The following is a 17,470-nucleotide window of genomic DNA, read 5'->3' as shown; positions in this document are numbered from 1 at the left end:
GGACTGGCCTTTAGTCGCTCACCTGAGATTCAAAGGACCTAGCCATATAAGGAAAAATGCACCGCCCCCTGATGGCCATGTTTTTTTCAAGCAGCCAGAATAATTTTTAATCTTGTCCAATATATAGTTGGAACAAATTTTATGACCAAGTTTCATGACGATCTGACAATAAATGTGGCCTCTAGCATGTTAACAAGTGGCCTCTTTGAGTGTTTACCAGGTTTAACTAAAGCCATATAAGGAAAAATGACCCGCACCCTAGTGGCCATGTTGTTTAAGCAAACGTAACCATTTTCAAACTCATGCAAGATATCATTGAGACAAATCTTCAGACCAAGTTTCATGATGATCGGAAAATAAATGTGGTCTCTAAGAGTGTTAACAAGGTAAATGTTGACGCCACATGACGCACAACGGACAAAAAGTGATCATAAAAGCTCACCATCAGGTGAGCTTAAAAGCTATAACTGGATGTGCATACCAAGTAACATGATAATACTGTACTAACTTTCGACTAATAACAATATTTATATTTTGCCCATGTACGGGCAGACAAATAGACATAAACAATTTTTCCAGATGTACAGATTGAAATTTGAACAGACAGACAGACATTTTAACAGATGGGCAGGAAACCTATGGTCAATTCCAGTAACATTGGTAGGGTTACACTTACATTGTTGTTCTGTGGCTTTTTCACAAAAATGACTAAATAATGCAACATCACTGTGTCAACGATGTTTCATAAATTTGAAATATGTTGATCACTATGGTGATACAAAGTACCCGGTATCAACATTTCATTGTCATAACATTTTACACTTCATTGTGATAGCATGTTTAAGAATCAATTCAATTGAATGAGAAACGAGGAAGACATTTGATACACAAAATGATCAACATTGTATGCGGACTTACTAACAGACCGACAGAGTGACACAAATATTCACTCTATTTACAAACTTTATTAATTAAAATAAACATCGACAATTATCACCCTTAATTTATGTGCGAAATTGTATGCACAATAGGGGAAAGTACAGTTTACGCCTAATTTAAAATAAAAACTTCAGGACTACTTTGTAATGTCTTGAACACGTACCTTCTGCTTTTGCTGTACCACATTTTGCACATACTGCTCCACATCCTCCACATCTACCAGTCCCAAACCATTCGGTATCTACTGGCGTTCCACAGTTTTTACAAAATTTCTGATCAGATGATAGTTCAGCATTGCATGAAATACCGTCTTCATCTTTTCCAGGGCACAGAACCACATTTGCTTTTACAATAAGTTTTGTCCCACATTCCTGGCAGAACTTCCCGTCCCCTTCTATCCCGCATTTAGGGCACTTCATATTTGAATTCCAATTAATTCACATCGATTTCTGAAATGAACAGAATGTAAACCATTACCTATTAAAACTCTAATTCTATTTGTGATAAAGTCATAGGATCCTTGCTAACCTCGGAAAATATAAGTTAAAGAATGAACTAGAACAACAAAAACTTATGGCGAATTCCACATTAGTTAGCAAACAATACATCTAGATTTATCCTGCCTCTGTTGCAAACATTGACCAAATAAAGCAGGATCGAATACATTTTCCTATCTCCGGTTAACAGGAAGTAGTGTATTCCTACGCACGCTGTGACGATTAACAGATTGTAATATTTTACCTTTGAAATTTATTGGGACGCAGCATGCATGTTATCATTACATTATAGATTTATATATTTTTTATTCTTTAGAATAAAATACCAAACCAGCTATCCGTATTTATCATATTCATCTACTTGATTACGCAATTTATGACGTATCTACTCTAGTGTGACGTCATTTCTCAGACAAAACATACTATACAGTTTCTCAGAGTTTGGGTCAGAGAGGTTAACATTCAATACAAACGCTATTTCAAAAAAGCGTGGTTTGAAATACATATCGATAGAATAGGGATGGAAAAAAAGAAAATGGATTTCGACAAAGGAATGGAAGAACAAAAAAAAAATTTTTTTGCTTTGCTGTTGAATTTTTTATCATTTTTTACCAACAAAAATATCACATTCTCGATTTGTTTTTTTATTTCTTCTCATAGTTTTAATTGGAAAGTATTAAAAGGAACAGTTTAAAGTGGAACGATTTTTTTCGTGACACAATCGGTAGTTATTCGGTCATCTGGAATGTTGTGTACATGTAGACGGCTCGATGAGAGTATTTAAATTGTTATGTCCATTTATCATTTGTCTTTGATAAAATTTGTCAACGGCATGAAGCAGGATAAATAAAACACACGGTTGGTGCCGAGATGGAAAAGGTTTATCCGGTTCGGCCCGAAAAAGAAAAATAGGGCGAGCTTCAGCTTTATTTTCTTTTTCTAAGCTGAGCTGTATAAACTCTCTTCATCTCGGCTCTAAATTTTTTTTTTCTATATCTAATTGTTTGATTTTGATAAAGCGAACGAGCGAAAGAGCGAGCGTATTTCGTTTTTGGCCTTTAGGACGAAATAGGAAATTGGTCCTTAATGCAAAACATATTGATTATAAAAAAAAATATTTTTCATTATTAAAAAAAAACTATGATCTATAAACTGTATATGTTTTCACAAAAAAATATAATATTTTGTGTTTGCTAAATAATACATATGTTGTTTTTTTTAACTTTTTTTGTTAATTTGAGTTTTTTTTCAAACTTTTAAACAACACTATAAACTGTTTACGTTTTATTATCATTGTTCTATTTCAAGCATAAATAAAACAATTTATAAATGATTTTTTCCCATTATGCGACTCATATCTTATGCAGACATTACTACTTCACTTTCCACCAGAGTAGACAATGTTTAAAAGGACTTGGGTGTTTAAGTGCGTGGAAAAAATATAAAGATCACGACCTCTATATACATGAAAACAGCTGTTCAATCTGCTGAGGGTTGACCTATTTATCAAACAGATGTAAACAGATGGGCTAATAAATCAAGTACAAGAAAAATGTGCACAAGTATTCAACGTGCGTGCGTGCGTGCGTGCATGCGTGTGAGCGAGCGTGCGTGCTATATATATATACATAAAATTATTTATAACATGACCAATGCTCCAGGAGTGAAATAACGTAATGCTCAATTTTGTTTATTACATGGGTGTTATTACACTAGTTATATAACTGTGAAATGACGTCATTTTTGTGACGAAATGACGTCATTATTCCAGCAAATTTCTTTAGTTAAACTCTTTTACAATGTAATAAAAAGGTGAAAAGAGCATAAAATAAAGAGAAAATGTGTTGGTCATGTTATAAATAGAATCTTAGATTCGTGGTCATTTTGTATTGAATTTATTAAACTCGTCATCTAAATTAAGATAAAAACTCGGCAAGCCTCGTTTTATCTTTATTTAGATGACTTGTTTAATAAATTCAATACAAAACGACGACTCATGCAAGATCCTATATATAATGACTGACCTCGCCTGATAATGAATGACAACGCCATAAAACGACTGACCAACCACAAACATACATACCTACGTACGTGTTTGCGTGCATGCTTGCTTGCTTGCGTGCGAGCGTGCGGGTACATATATATCTTTATATATAGATAGATAGATAATGACTGAACACGCCTCATAATTATTGACAACGCTTCAAAACGCGACTGACCACGTATTATAGCGACTGACAACGCCTAATTTTGACTGGAAACACCTCAAGATGACTTACAACGCTTCATAACGACTGACAACGCTTCATAACGACTGACAACGCTTCATAATGTATGAAAACGCCTCATAATGACTGGCAACGCTTCATAATAACTGACAACGCCTCATAATGACTGATCACGTCTTAGTAATTCGTGATTTAGTTGTGATTTATTTTCAAACAATATTATGTTTCAAACGTTACGGACATAATACCGAAGAATAGCGAATGCTCAAGTATTTTACCGATGGTGAAATGGGCGGGGAAATGGGCGGAGCTTATTAATCTATTATTTCAAAACTTGTGAAGCTAGACTTTACATACCCGAATGATGATGATCGGAAAGTGCAAAGATTCGCGTGTAAAGGCAGTTTTGGCAGCGTTCTATTGTAGGCGTACACATGAATATTGTTTATCCTGAACGTCAGGATGAACACTCGAAATTTTCTTTGGTATAATATTTATTTAATAGTTTAATAACGTGCAACTTATTTTATATCAAAACGAGCGTAAATTGTTACATCAACAAACCTCGTTTTCAAAATTCACCTTATGAGTTTACAAACGAAAAAACACACACATGTATTTCACACGGAAACAATGTTAAACACAGATCAGAATGACTAGATTTTTGACAACGAATAGCCTCCATATTAAACATGCTTTTACTTTACTTTAACCAACTAAATTTCACAATCTGTACAAGTTAGCGACACGTTTTTCACAATTTTCAGAAACAACTAATTTTTTCAATTTTTAAAAGTTTGTGATTCATTTTTCACAAAGTGAGGGGCCAGGGCCGATTCACAAAATCTGGGAAAAAAAGCCATCATAAATGGTGTTTACTCGTTTGCAACATGTGGTTTATGCAGGGACCCAAGTATAGGTCTCTGAGTTTATGACAACAGTTTTCTTTGTCATTATCTGGACAGTATCCGTTCATAACGAGATAATCGGGTTGTGATGAACAAAGGTGCAATAAAACAAAGACCTATAGAATACATTGTATTCTTGATATTGAATGAACACAGGATAAAAATGCTGCTACAAACTTTGGTGTGAGCCATTAAATCAAACAATTACATTTATCAAGAATTAATTTATTGTGTAACAAGATACAACATGTAAGTTTTTTCAGACAAATAAAGGTTCAAATCAGTCACAATATGTGGCGTACATAAAATCGATCTAACTGTTGTTTGCTTACATCCTTATTTGTTTCAGTTCATTCAATTTAATTAATTATGAAATAATTTCAGTTTAAGAGATTTTTTAAAGAAAAAATGGTCGCGAAGAAGTGCCAAGTATGGAGATTTTTTATGGTAACCATATACCGAGCTCTTACATTTTGTTCTACTCCCAAGTTCGTTGTTAGTGAAAAACAAGTAATACAACAATAAAATCGCTCCAAAAATGCATTTCCTTGCATGCTAATGTTTTATTCAGACATAATTAGTAAAATTATATTTGATTTTGTGCATTATTATCATTAATCACGATGATTTTGTCAACCTTCTCTATATGCGCTTATATGACCACCTATTTTTGCCAACCTGCGGGCGGAGTCTTAAATTTGCAGGAGCGTGTGACGTCACTCGTCTATAACAAAGCATTTTGGAAATAAATCCTGAAAATGTATTATTATAAAGGAAATTCCTAATTGCAAGGCCAGTTACTTTATCAAAATCAACGGACCAGAACGAAACTCAAATTTGATTTGTAAATCATGTAGTTAGACTCACACACTACATAAATCTCATACATATCTCAAAGTGTTTAGGAAAAAAATCCAAATTAATTAGAATTCCAGCTTAAATAGATTTTGGAAGTGTCTTTATCTATTCAAAGTAAGCCACACCTTTTACTGTCTGTTAATAGAAGCTTCTACCATTTTGGAGTATATCCCTTGAAAACGTATAACTTCCCTTAGTAAACATTTAGAGAAAGTCCCATAACTTCGCCAAAAAATAATGGACTGGAACGAACTCAAACTAGATCTGTAAGTCACGGAGGTAGACAACACACCATCATGTAAATATCTGAAAGCCTTTCACTGAATCATTGAGAAAAATTAACTCAAAAAAAGGTATGTGTATAAGATAAACCTGCATAAACAGTCGGCCAAACGTATAGGAGGACATACGGACAGTGCGACTGCTATATGCCATCTACCCGGGGGCAAAAAAACAATCGCTGTTTTTTTTTTAAATTCATTAGCACGGACTCCTGAAAATAGAGTTAGAAACTGGGTCGAATCAATTGAGGGACGAAACGCTTAAATTAACGCATAGAAAGTAGCAAGACTCGAATTGCACAAACAATAATTAATGACCACGGTACTCGCCGATTTTCAGATGGAAACACACATCTACAATGCATAAATTCGATGCTATACGCATAATAAAACACACAATAAACTTACTTCAATTTCCAGGAAATTTTGGCGCCAATGTATCGGTGCAATTTAATCCACTCAATATAGGGTAACTATAAAATACAAAACACGTATTCCAGATAGATCCTAATCACTGACAAGAAACTGTTGAAGAACACGAACACAAAACTTAACATTCGAAAAAACACTATACACACAATACACGAATTCCAAATTAATCACTGACAGCACTGATATTACAAGAAACAGATATAAATGTGTAAAAAATCCGATATAAATATATGCCTACGATTTACTCGCTAAAATATAACCACTTTTTTAACAATATGTGCGAAATTCCGTTCATAAGGTGGCAATTTAATTTGCTTTGAAGTCATCTGAGCAAATAAAACCCGGCATAATTAAGGGTCTTTTGGTTTGAAATTCAAAGTGAAGTATTAATTGGCAGCTAATTGTACCTCCTTAAATTCACACTTAGAAAATCTCGATAAAATAAAATTAGTCACAAACAACATCAAATGTCATAAATTTTTGCCTAAGAACACGGACTCTAGATGAGACGGATATTAAACGGGACCGTATTGGCAAATATATTGTCGAAACTGAGTCACGTGACCGTAACTATCGATCTTTTATAATAAGCGTACATCGAAGAGCCGAGGTTATACATTTTGATCTACCAACAAACCTTTTTTTTAATTCTACTTTCATTTCGCGGCCGATTTTGACAAATTATATATCATTAGACAGCCTACCTTACGCAGTTTTCAGATATATAAATATATATTATGTTTTACTTCTGATTTGGGCAGCACGGCGAGTTATAACTTTAAACGTTGCAAATATCACTTCGTTTTAGAATCTAGATTTACGGTTGACATGTTCGTACTTTATACCGATTTGTAGCGTTTATATTTGGAGTTCAGTTTTAATAATAACATATTGCTTTGGAGAATAGAATTCTGTATACGATAGAAAAAAAGGTTTTAAAAAAGAAAGTAAGTAAGGAATGAAGACATACGAAAGTATCGCGCGGTCCTAACGCAGAAAACTGATGCTACGGTCTTGGCGATTATGCTTTTGTTTAGATACCGGCCATTTTCTTATTATTATATTTTTATGGAATAAATTGAAATATTTTGTTCACGAAACATGTCAATAAAGACTTTAATGAAGCTTAATAAATTAACGATTACAGCTCTTGATTATAACACTGACAGGGTGTTAATTTTATGATGAGACAGCGTATGTAGCGGACCCTCTTGATAATTTTCGGCTTTGCATACTTCAAATAAAATAGGTGTCAAAACATCCATCGTTTGTTGTTTATTTTCAAAGAGGTTATTATGTATAATTATAGGAAAGGATATTTAAAGATTCCTGAAAATCACGGCCGAAAAATATCAAGAGGGTCCGCTATATACGCTGTCTCGTCATAAAATTAACACCATTTCTGTGTTCTAAAAAAGCTTTATTGATATGTTTCTACAACAAAATATTTCAATTTATTCCATAAAAAATATAATAATTATTACATTATTATGATAATGCATTGCATTCGCAAAGTATCAGTCTTTACACCATCTGCCACGTGATTTTCGAAAAAAAAGATTGTACTTTGTATAAACATGGAAATCATTCTGCTTGATTGCACGTCGGAGTAATGGAACTTGGTCCGAGACCTCAATCAATGATCCTTAACACATGATCCTTAACACATGTATGATGTTTCAAGTGAATACCCGTAGAATAAACAGTGATATGGAGATGTTGTATATTTAATAACTTCTTTGTCCACAGAGATTTCTGTAAAATTTCGTGAAAATCTGCCAAAATGTGTAGAGTAGTTCGGATTTGAACCGACTAGTTTACGACAGAGGACAACAGACGCTCAAGAGTCACCAAGCGACCGTGAGCTATTATTGAAATAGAAAATGTTTAATAAGTAAAACCCTTATCACATATACAAGCTATACGAAACTGTTTATACTTAAAATATGTCATAAACACTGACGCCCCCACAACAAATGTTTGGACACAGAGAAATCCACTATATATGCTACCCTATACAAAGCGACAGACGGCCTTACTTCAGCTAAAACCCTTCGCAGTTATATTCCCTTCGTTAAAATCATAAACATATGGAGGTGTGAAAGTCTGTGAAACGTTAAGTAAGATTCGGTCGAAAATCGAAAACAGGGCCATAATTCTATTAACACCTATCGCAGCCAAAATGTACATTGTTAAAATAATCCGCTCATTCAGGTCATGCAACTGTGCAAAATCAAATCCGTAGTTAACCTGTATTGTTTACCTGTGGATTTTGCACATACGCGTCCACATGTAAAACAACATTGCTTGAATCTTAGTGATTGGTCGATGCAGTCTCCACAGAAAATGTGACCACACACTAGCTTTTTCGGGTCACATATTTTATCCATACATATACCACATACTTCTTGTGCATCCTCTGTGGAAACCTGAAAAGAAAGTCACATGTAAGGACTACTGAGATAATTTGATACGGGATTTTTGTTATTATCATTTAAAAGTGTTCGCTTACTAACAAGTAAAAAGTGGTTTCGCACGAAGACAAATACACCGTCATAAATGAATCTCATTGACTCTTAGAAATATAAGCAATAAAACTATATGCAGATATGTTTACAATATCGGTTATGAAGGCTCGACTGATTGCTACATGCAGATATAATACCTTTCAAAACTGTTAGCTTATGCTATAAAACTCTTTGACACGCATGAACAAAAATCTTACAATCTAAGTGATTGAGAACCACCTTCGAACTTGTCCGCGATATTATTTGGACACATGTGTTTAGCAAGTTTTATTTTCATTGGTACAACATTTGTCTTCCAGATTGACAACGTTTTCAATCAAATCAAATTGAGATTATTTCACCACTCCGATATTGTCATGTTTATAAAATAAGCAGATTTTTTTTAATCGGAACACATATTTAGCGCACGTTTAATTTTGATAAGGTAATGTGGGTGTTTAAGGTGTATGCTCAATGACGTCGTGTTTGACCTCAAATAGCAAACATTCGAACTAGGCCGATATATGATTTTGACAAATGTTTCATATGGTCTCAAACGGACACTTTATCGCTAAGATGTGAACAAAGAAACGGAACATGTACTTATTCGTGCAGCTGCAACTGTTACAATAATTGGGACATACGTTTGGAGCCAGTTTCATAATATAAGTGAATTGTTGTTTATGCGATAAACTCTGATGACGAACGACCAACAAAAAGGCGATCATTGAGTTCAAAGTATTTTAAACTGAGATGATGTAAAAAGTAGAAATAATGACAGTCATAAAAGGTAACAGATACCCCTCCTCCCCCCCTCCACTACTGACAGAGTATTTTATTACCGGTAATGAGACTAGTCAGAGGGATGTTTGTATGTCGGATAACGGTATCAACATAGCGGTGCCAGAGAACTTCCACGATGGTCATGTTTTTGGAAGAGAATACCGGCTACTGGTGTACAAAACCAGTATGCATAAATTCTGGTAAGATCTGTTAAAAAGAACTTTAATTTCAAAGTTGTATTTTCAACCACATTACAACAATCTATTGTATCAGGTATCACGTATTGTTTTAATGTGCCTATTAAAATCGTAGATGATTGAAGGTTATGTTAACTCTTCTTTGAAGCATTTTGCTTATGAGTTGGTTATGAAGCTTTCACTTTTGACCTGTTTAGTAGACAAAATCACACTAAGGAGGCATTGTTTTATAATGTGCGATATTATATTTGCGCGTCCTGGCACTCATGTTTTCAATTTTTGTCTGCATAGGCACGTTTGATTAAACTTCTTTAAGACACGCGTTTTTTATATAAAATTCATGCCTAAGTGTGAAGTCCGGCTTACCATCAACCAGATTTAAAACCCCAATTAATCGATTGACCGATCCAAGACGGTGGTCCCATTTTTTATGATTTTTGTGCTTTTGGGTTCAGTTATAAAAGAAGTGTATAAAAACCAAAAATTCTCTCCTGGTATTGTTTTCTGGGGTTTCATTGTTTGCTATATTATATGGAATAATTTTGTGTGATATAGTTTTGCAAAACGTTTTACAAAGAACAACAAGTTTTTATTTTAATGTATAAAAACATTCACAACCTACGCCATTATCCAACTTGCCTGTTATTAATGTATTCGCTCCTTGTTTCAACAATTCATTCCGCTTTACACGCAAATCTGGCGTCTTAGACACGGAGTAATTTTTAGAGCAACACGTTAACTAATTAAACTTATTATACATGTACAGTATCCTGTTACTTATAATCGAACAAACAAGTACACACTTACAATTGCTAAACACAGATTTATGCATATCGGGATTGACGAAAACGGCCCTTCTGATATCTCGTCACTTCCAGAACATGACTCTTCCAGGCCTCCAATATCAAACTTCTTGTCATTCAATAACTTCTGTATGCCGCTACTGCGTTTGAAGTTATATTCTTTAAAGCTGCTTTAAGTGTAAAGCAAGGTCAGTTTTGAATTAATCTCTACGATTTCCTGTTTAATTGGGGTGAGTAAAACATATAATATTTTGACGTGGTATGGTGTAAGTAAGCTATCGAGTAATTCATTGGTGATTTTCAATGCGTTTTTTGAGTTCATTGCAACACGTTCGAACTCTTGCTAAACGCTCAGTATTTGTCTCAAACGTTTGGCTGCACTGTTTTTCGCATTTTGACTGAAGACACTCAAAGCGCGTGTTAACATCTATCCGTAATTGTTGAAGTTCCTTCAGAAACTCCTGTTTACAGGTTTTATTGTCGGTTGTGTTTTGATCAATTTTATTTGCAGCACACTTCAATTTATCTGCCAAGTCTTCGAAGTGTGACTTGCAAGCAATAACCTCTACGTCGTCAACGTTAACCTCAAACAAGTCAACTATTTAGAACAATTTGTGGCATGAAACAGCACATCGACCTCATAAAATGTCTGAATTGTCTGAACAAAGACAAATCTGATTTTCTGTTATATGTGTTGCGCATTTATGAGTATGGATAACACCAGAATTCTGTTTAGATATTTCACGCGCAACATCACCCACAATATTTTGATCTAAAGTCGGTTTAGTTGTTTCAATTAAAAACGCAACATGATTTTGAAATACGTTGGTTGGCCTTTTGTGCATGTTGAAACAAGTCTCACACATTCTGAAATTACACTTTTCGCAGAAAGCAACAATTGACTCCGAGCCGCATACACCGCATTCATTTAAGGAGCATTCCATTGTGTGTATTTTACCTTGAACTTCGTATTTCTGAAATACAATATTGTCAGTTACATGTAACAACACAACAACTTGGATTCAGTGACGTTAAATATGTAGTTATAGTGAAACTCATAAAAGATAATAAAGGATTTTAATTATTGTACCTAAATCTTTTATTAAATAGAAATTATTATACGATACTATACAATACGTACATCAAAGCAAGTGAAGCTACTTGTCATCGTTTGCTAATAAACTAATAAAGCAATTTCGTAAATATTATGAGTACATGCACATTGTATGTTGAATGTTAGACCCAATGTATATACATAACTGTAATAAAATCAAAGAACATTCGATTAAAAAACGTGTTGAAAATATTTAGGGAAACATTTAGAGACATTGCTGCGCGTCAGGCTTAGCCAATTATCACTTGTATCGTAACCAATCATATTCTTTAGATAATTGGAACGAACTAAAATACGCTGTACACCCAGTAGTAAGAAGAGCTGCGCGATGGGACTGTTTGTAGGTTGGTCCATCAGTTGGTGTTTGCGCTTATTTATTCATAAAAGAAAAGGCCCACCGCTATTTACTGAAACGCGTTATTAGAGGCATAGTTATCAAAAAGCGTGCACGGAAAAAGGTCGTTCCGATGCACTTACCTTTGTGACTTTCTGAAACTTCTTGTACGAAGAAGTTGTATTCAACTAAGGACCATATTTAAATGGAATAATGACAAAGGCACATTTGTGACTTTTTGAAATAGACATAACGTGAACGTTTCCTGTCCGAGGGATTGATCATCTAGTGCTGATAAAGCGTGAAGGGGAAAATGACGCTTAAAACCTTTTCAGATATACGTCGACTCATCAAAAAAAAAAAAATTATATTCTCTTTTTTTTCTCGCATATAATTATCACGCACCGATGATTACATCTATAACAAAAATATGAGCCGTGTTGTGTGAAAAGAGGGTTTAATGCATGTGCATTTAGTGTCGTCCCAGATTAGCCTATGCTGTCCGCACATGCTATCAGGAACGACATTTTCCGCTTTTATGATATTTTCTGTTTAAAGAATGACTCCAGTTTAGGTGGAATGAGTCGTCCCTGATTAACATGAGCGGAATTCACAGGCTAATCTGTGACGACACTTTATGCACATGTGACATGTATTAAACCCCCTTTTCACAGAGCACGGCTCATATGTATAATACAAACATACTATATTTGTTAAAGATACGCGCTTCAAGTGGGGTTAAAAATTAAACCTACACAAATAGCGCAAGTCATCGAGATATTTACGACACTAAAGAACCGCAATCAATAGTGTGCATGCGTAAATCGGTACTTTATGTTCATTTCTTTCATAATATCTATCTGTCATAAATCTTTACGATTTTGCTGCAACTACTGATTTTTTTCCGCATGCGGAAACTTTTTCCAAGACAAGTTACTATAGTATTAAACTAAAATATTTTACTTATCATTTTTAAAACGAGACAATGTATGCTCAGCAACCATTTTATAAATGCTTATTAAAAGATTATCGATTTTTTAATACCGTATACAACAGCCGTCGATGTTAATTTTTCATAAAACGTATTAGATAGCTTAAACACCCAATGTGCGCAATGAATCAGTAAGTCAGGCTTAGTTATTGTCTTTGTTTTATACGTCTTTTAAAATTATCAAAAGTATATTATATTTCGGTCTTTTCTCATTATGTTTCACTCTTTTATATTTCTGACTTCGAAGAAAACGAAAAAGTCGGGCGCAAATAAATGTAAATAAAGGATGAGTCGCGCACGAACTGTATTGCTTATTTCATATTAAATTAAATGTACCTATTTTATGCTTTCACAGCAACGCCTTCTTTAACGTTCTCCGAAAGAGCTTGAATCATATCTTTGCACAATGTTCTCAACATAAAACAAATAGGAAATCAATCGGATCCTCACGAGCTTTATGGGAGTAAGAGGATTCAGTTTAAACCCGTCGACAAGGTTTATGAATAGTAACAGGCTGTATCAGCAGTAATCTATGATTATATTGGCATTCCGCAATAAACAACAGTCAATCCTATGTTAAGCAACCAGTCATAGGAACTGGCAAATCGGCGGTTATTGACTTTTCGACAGCCGATTGATTGACAGGCTTATTAACCAAGAAGATTACAGCATAGATTAGGCTCGTTTCTATCCGCCATTTTGTCCGTCAAACTCGCCGTTGTCCGACACATAAACTTATACGTAATTATGTGTTTTAAACAAAGAAAACGGTTTAAAGGTGATGTTATGGCACTTGTTATTCAGACACAATGAATCCAGAACGGTTAAAAAATGGAACTACGTTTTTTCCGTTCCCTAAACCGGGTACTTTTCTTGAATAACGCAAACGTTGGATTCGTCTTTGTCATCGCCCACACGAACAGCTTAATCTCAACATATTAAGCGATCGCCCGAAAGCAAAACACCTCTACGTTTGTTCTAATGTCGTTATAATAAGATACTACGCGAAAATAGAAAATGTAAGTTTTGCAACGGACACGCTATAAAAAACGAGTATCACGTTTTACTTGTTTGTCCTCTTTATAGAGAAATTAGAAAGGAATATTTAAAACCATATTTTCAAAGGTAGCCAACGTTAAATAAATTTGGCATTATAATGCAGTCGGCTAATTAAAAAGACATCATAAACTTGGCTAAATATATTTTAATGCTAATGAAATAATTAATAATAAAGACAATCAGTTATAATTTTTAATAATATCACATAGAATAAAGAATTCTTATTTCTTTCGGTTTAAGTCTTCAGAATTTAATGTATCTAGTTTTATATTGTTAAAAGTTAAGAAACTATTTTAAAATGCGCAAGTAATTATCAATAGGTGCCAATAAGTGTCAGTTTACACCATATGTGGGCTTTCTACTAATCCGTTACCAAAACAGATTCGGCAAACTGTGAACGACACTTGACACTTGGATACCCAGTCTGATTAGCGAGGGTTTTTTGTAGATGAAAATTCTTTCAACTTCTTATATTTTAAACATTGCAAAAATAGTTTAAGAGGAAATTTATTATATATAATAATATATTGTGTATGTTACCTTTTGGCGACATTGACTATGTTATACGATTATAACAATGCTCATGAGTCATTTTGAATAAACGCTTTAATTAAGAAATTACAACATCTATTACTCAAGGAGAAGTTTTGTGACAATTCATACGGTATGCGATAATTGGCGATAATTTTGCCGACTTATTAAATTAACGGCTTTTAAGTAGACTAATACAAAAGGTATGACTATTTAATAGATATGATAATTATATTCAGCATAACTATCCAATGATAATAAAACGAGGTTATAGTGAGTTTTTCTAGATAGCATCCGGTGTTCACAAAGATGATCTGCTTTAACTTTAACTGCTTTACCTGCACAGCGAGGGTTGAATCTTTCTTGATGTTGTAGGAAGAAAGGTAACGATGATCTTCCAGCTCGTTGCCATTAAAGATTAGCCTCTGCTGATCGGAGGGAATACCCTCCTTGACTTTGAATCATCGCTTGACATAAGCAATGGAAGGCAGAGGGGCTCAACTTCGAGGTTGATGGCCTTACCAGCCACATTATTCACAAAGATCTTTATACGATCATACAGACGCACGACCAGAGAGAGAATGGAATCTTTCTGTATGTTGTAGGAAGAAAGGTAACGATGATCTTCCATGTCCATGCCATTTAAAGATCAGCCTCTGCTGATCTGAAGGAAATACCCCTCCTTGACTTGAATCAATGCTTTGACATAAGCAATGGAGGGCAGAGGGCTCAACTTTGAGGTTGATGGACTTACCAGTGAACACTCCTCACGATGATCTTAATACGATCAGGCAGACCGCACGACCAGAAAGAGAGAGTAGATAGAATCTTTCTGGATGTTGTAGTAAGAGAGGGTACGGCCATCTTCCAGCTGTTTGGAAGCAAATAGTAACTTTTGCTTATTTGGGGGGATTCCCTCGTTGTGTTGAATCTTGGCCTTGACATTTGCAATGGAAGCAGAGGGGCTCACCACGAGGTTGATTGTCTTTCCAGTTATGATCTTCACGAAGATCTGTATACCTAAAATAATCAATCAGTATATTAAATTGGAGTTAAGGTATACATTGCATTAATTGCAATGAAAGTCAATATGAGTTAGTTATATTGGTCGGTTTATATTATGTTTTATGAAACATAAGTAGTTAAATTTTTTAGCTTATTTGTTTTGTACAAATTACTATCTTTGTACATACCACTAAAACTTTGGATAACAAGAGGACCAAAGGCCCTGTATAAGGTGCACACCTCAGACCGTTAGAAATTTAAGTGTTCTATGAAGGTAGTTTAACAAGGTTTCACAATAGACTTATGGGGAACTGCCCTAACATCTTATAGCCATGCTTATAAACAAACCACAATCATTTTAAACTAAGCACAGATATATAAAATTATTTAATGCTTCGGCAAGTTTCACGATGACTGGGTCAAAAATGTGACTTCTGAACGTACAATTATTTTTACTAAAGCCACACGAGAAAAACAGCCGCATGGTAACCATGTTTTAATGACAGGATCCATAGTTCACTTTTCAAAGAAATCATCAGAAAAAAATGTTCAGAGAAATATTATGAAGACTGCGGAAAAAAAATACTTCTATAGAAAACAAGACTATTGCCAAGCAATATAGTTCCCCTACCGGCTCCACCATCCAGAATTTTTGTATTAGTTTTTATTTTTATATATTTGTTGCCATAGCAACAAGAATTTTCGACGTAGGAAGAAAATGAAATTACGTGCATAATGTCCATATTGCCATCTATCCATTTTTCAATATTCATGTACAAATTTATTAAGAACTTTTAAAGTTATCGCAGGATCCAGAAAAGTGTGACGGACTGACGGACTGATAGAATAAGGGACAAGCAGAGCGCAAACCCATAAGTCCCCTAAGGTGAAACCGGTAGTGGACAAACATGACCCGCCCCCTGGTGCCCATGTTTATCAACCAACCGAAACTATTTTCCAACTCATCTAAGATATCAGTGGGAAAATCTTCTGACCAAGTTTCATGATGATCGGAAATAAAGATGGCCTCGAGAGCCTTATATTGCCATATAAGGAAAAATGCCCGGTCCCTTTACAGCCATGTTTTTTAAGCAAACGTACTCATTTTCACGCTCATCCAAGATACCATTGAGAACAATCTTCTGACCAAATTTCATGAAGATTGGACGATAAAGGTGGCCTATAGAGTGTTAATTAGGCAAAAGCTAACGCCGCACAACGGACGGCAGACAAATGGCCATCACAAAAGCTCAACATGAGCACATTGTGCTCAGGTGAACTAAAAAACTGAATATGGAGCTATATCCCACCTTGCGAGGTCTTGTCTGACATCCTCTTGTTCATTGGCAGCTTCTGTGGCTCCGAGAGCGGTACCGCACGCGAAACCCCACCTGGCGTCTTCTGGGTAGTCTTGAGGGGGGACGACTCGCAGCTGATGCAGCCACACTTTCGTTTCCCGCCTAGCGAGGGTCTTGTCTGACATCCTCATGCTCCTTGCTAGCTTCTGTCTCTCTGAGCGCCGTACCGCGCGCGAACCCCCGCCATGAGTCTTCTGGGTCGCCATGAGGGTGGATGACTCGCAGCTCATGCTGCCACGCTTTCGTTTCCGCGTCTTCTTGTCTGAAATGAGTCGGCGGTGGGAAATACAATATATTGTCATAAATGAGTACGGTTGAGAATGCAGTTGTTGTCTCATTGATTAAGGACCTTCTCATTAGTTTAATGTAACAAAATGGACTGGCCTTGAGTCGCTCACCTGAGATTCAAAGGACCTAGCCATATAAGGAAAAATGCACCGCCCCCTGATGGCCATGTTTTTTTCAAGCAGCCAGAATAATTTTTAATCTTGTCCAATATATAGTTGGAACAAATTTTTTGACCAAGTTTCATGACGATCTGACAATAAATGTGGCCTCTAGCATGCTAACAAGTGGCCTCTTTGAGTGTTTACCAGGTTTAACTAAAGCCATATAAGGAAAAATGACCCGCACCCTAGTGGCCAT

The 17,470-nt window shown here is 35.2% G+C and overlaps 1 protein-coding gene and 1 pseudogene across 1 annotated transcript in view; one reads left to right on the top strand and one right to left on the bottom strand.

The window, feature by feature from the left end:
- LOC127834880 (polyubiquitin-C-like) overlaps window positions 1-17,470 on the bottom strand; it is a 321,474-nt pseudogene that overhangs the window by 67,385 nt on the left and 236,619 nt on the right.
- The window catches only part of LOC127834914 (polyubiquitin-C-like), a 345,452-nt gene that overhangs the window by 297,045 nt on the left and 30,937 nt on the right, over window positions 1-17,470 (top strand). The window lies entirely within an intron of this gene.

This window comes from Dreissena polymorpha, chromosome 6 (genome assembly GCF_020536995.1).
Source record: "Dreissena polymorpha isolate Duluth1 chromosome 6, UMN_Dpol_1.0, whole genome shotgun sequence".
In the NCBI taxonomy this organism is placed as follows: Eukaryota; Metazoa; Mollusca; class Bivalvia; order Myida; family Dreissenidae; genus Dreissena; species Dreissena polymorpha.
This window is presented reverse-complemented; position numbering and strand designations above follow the sequence as displayed.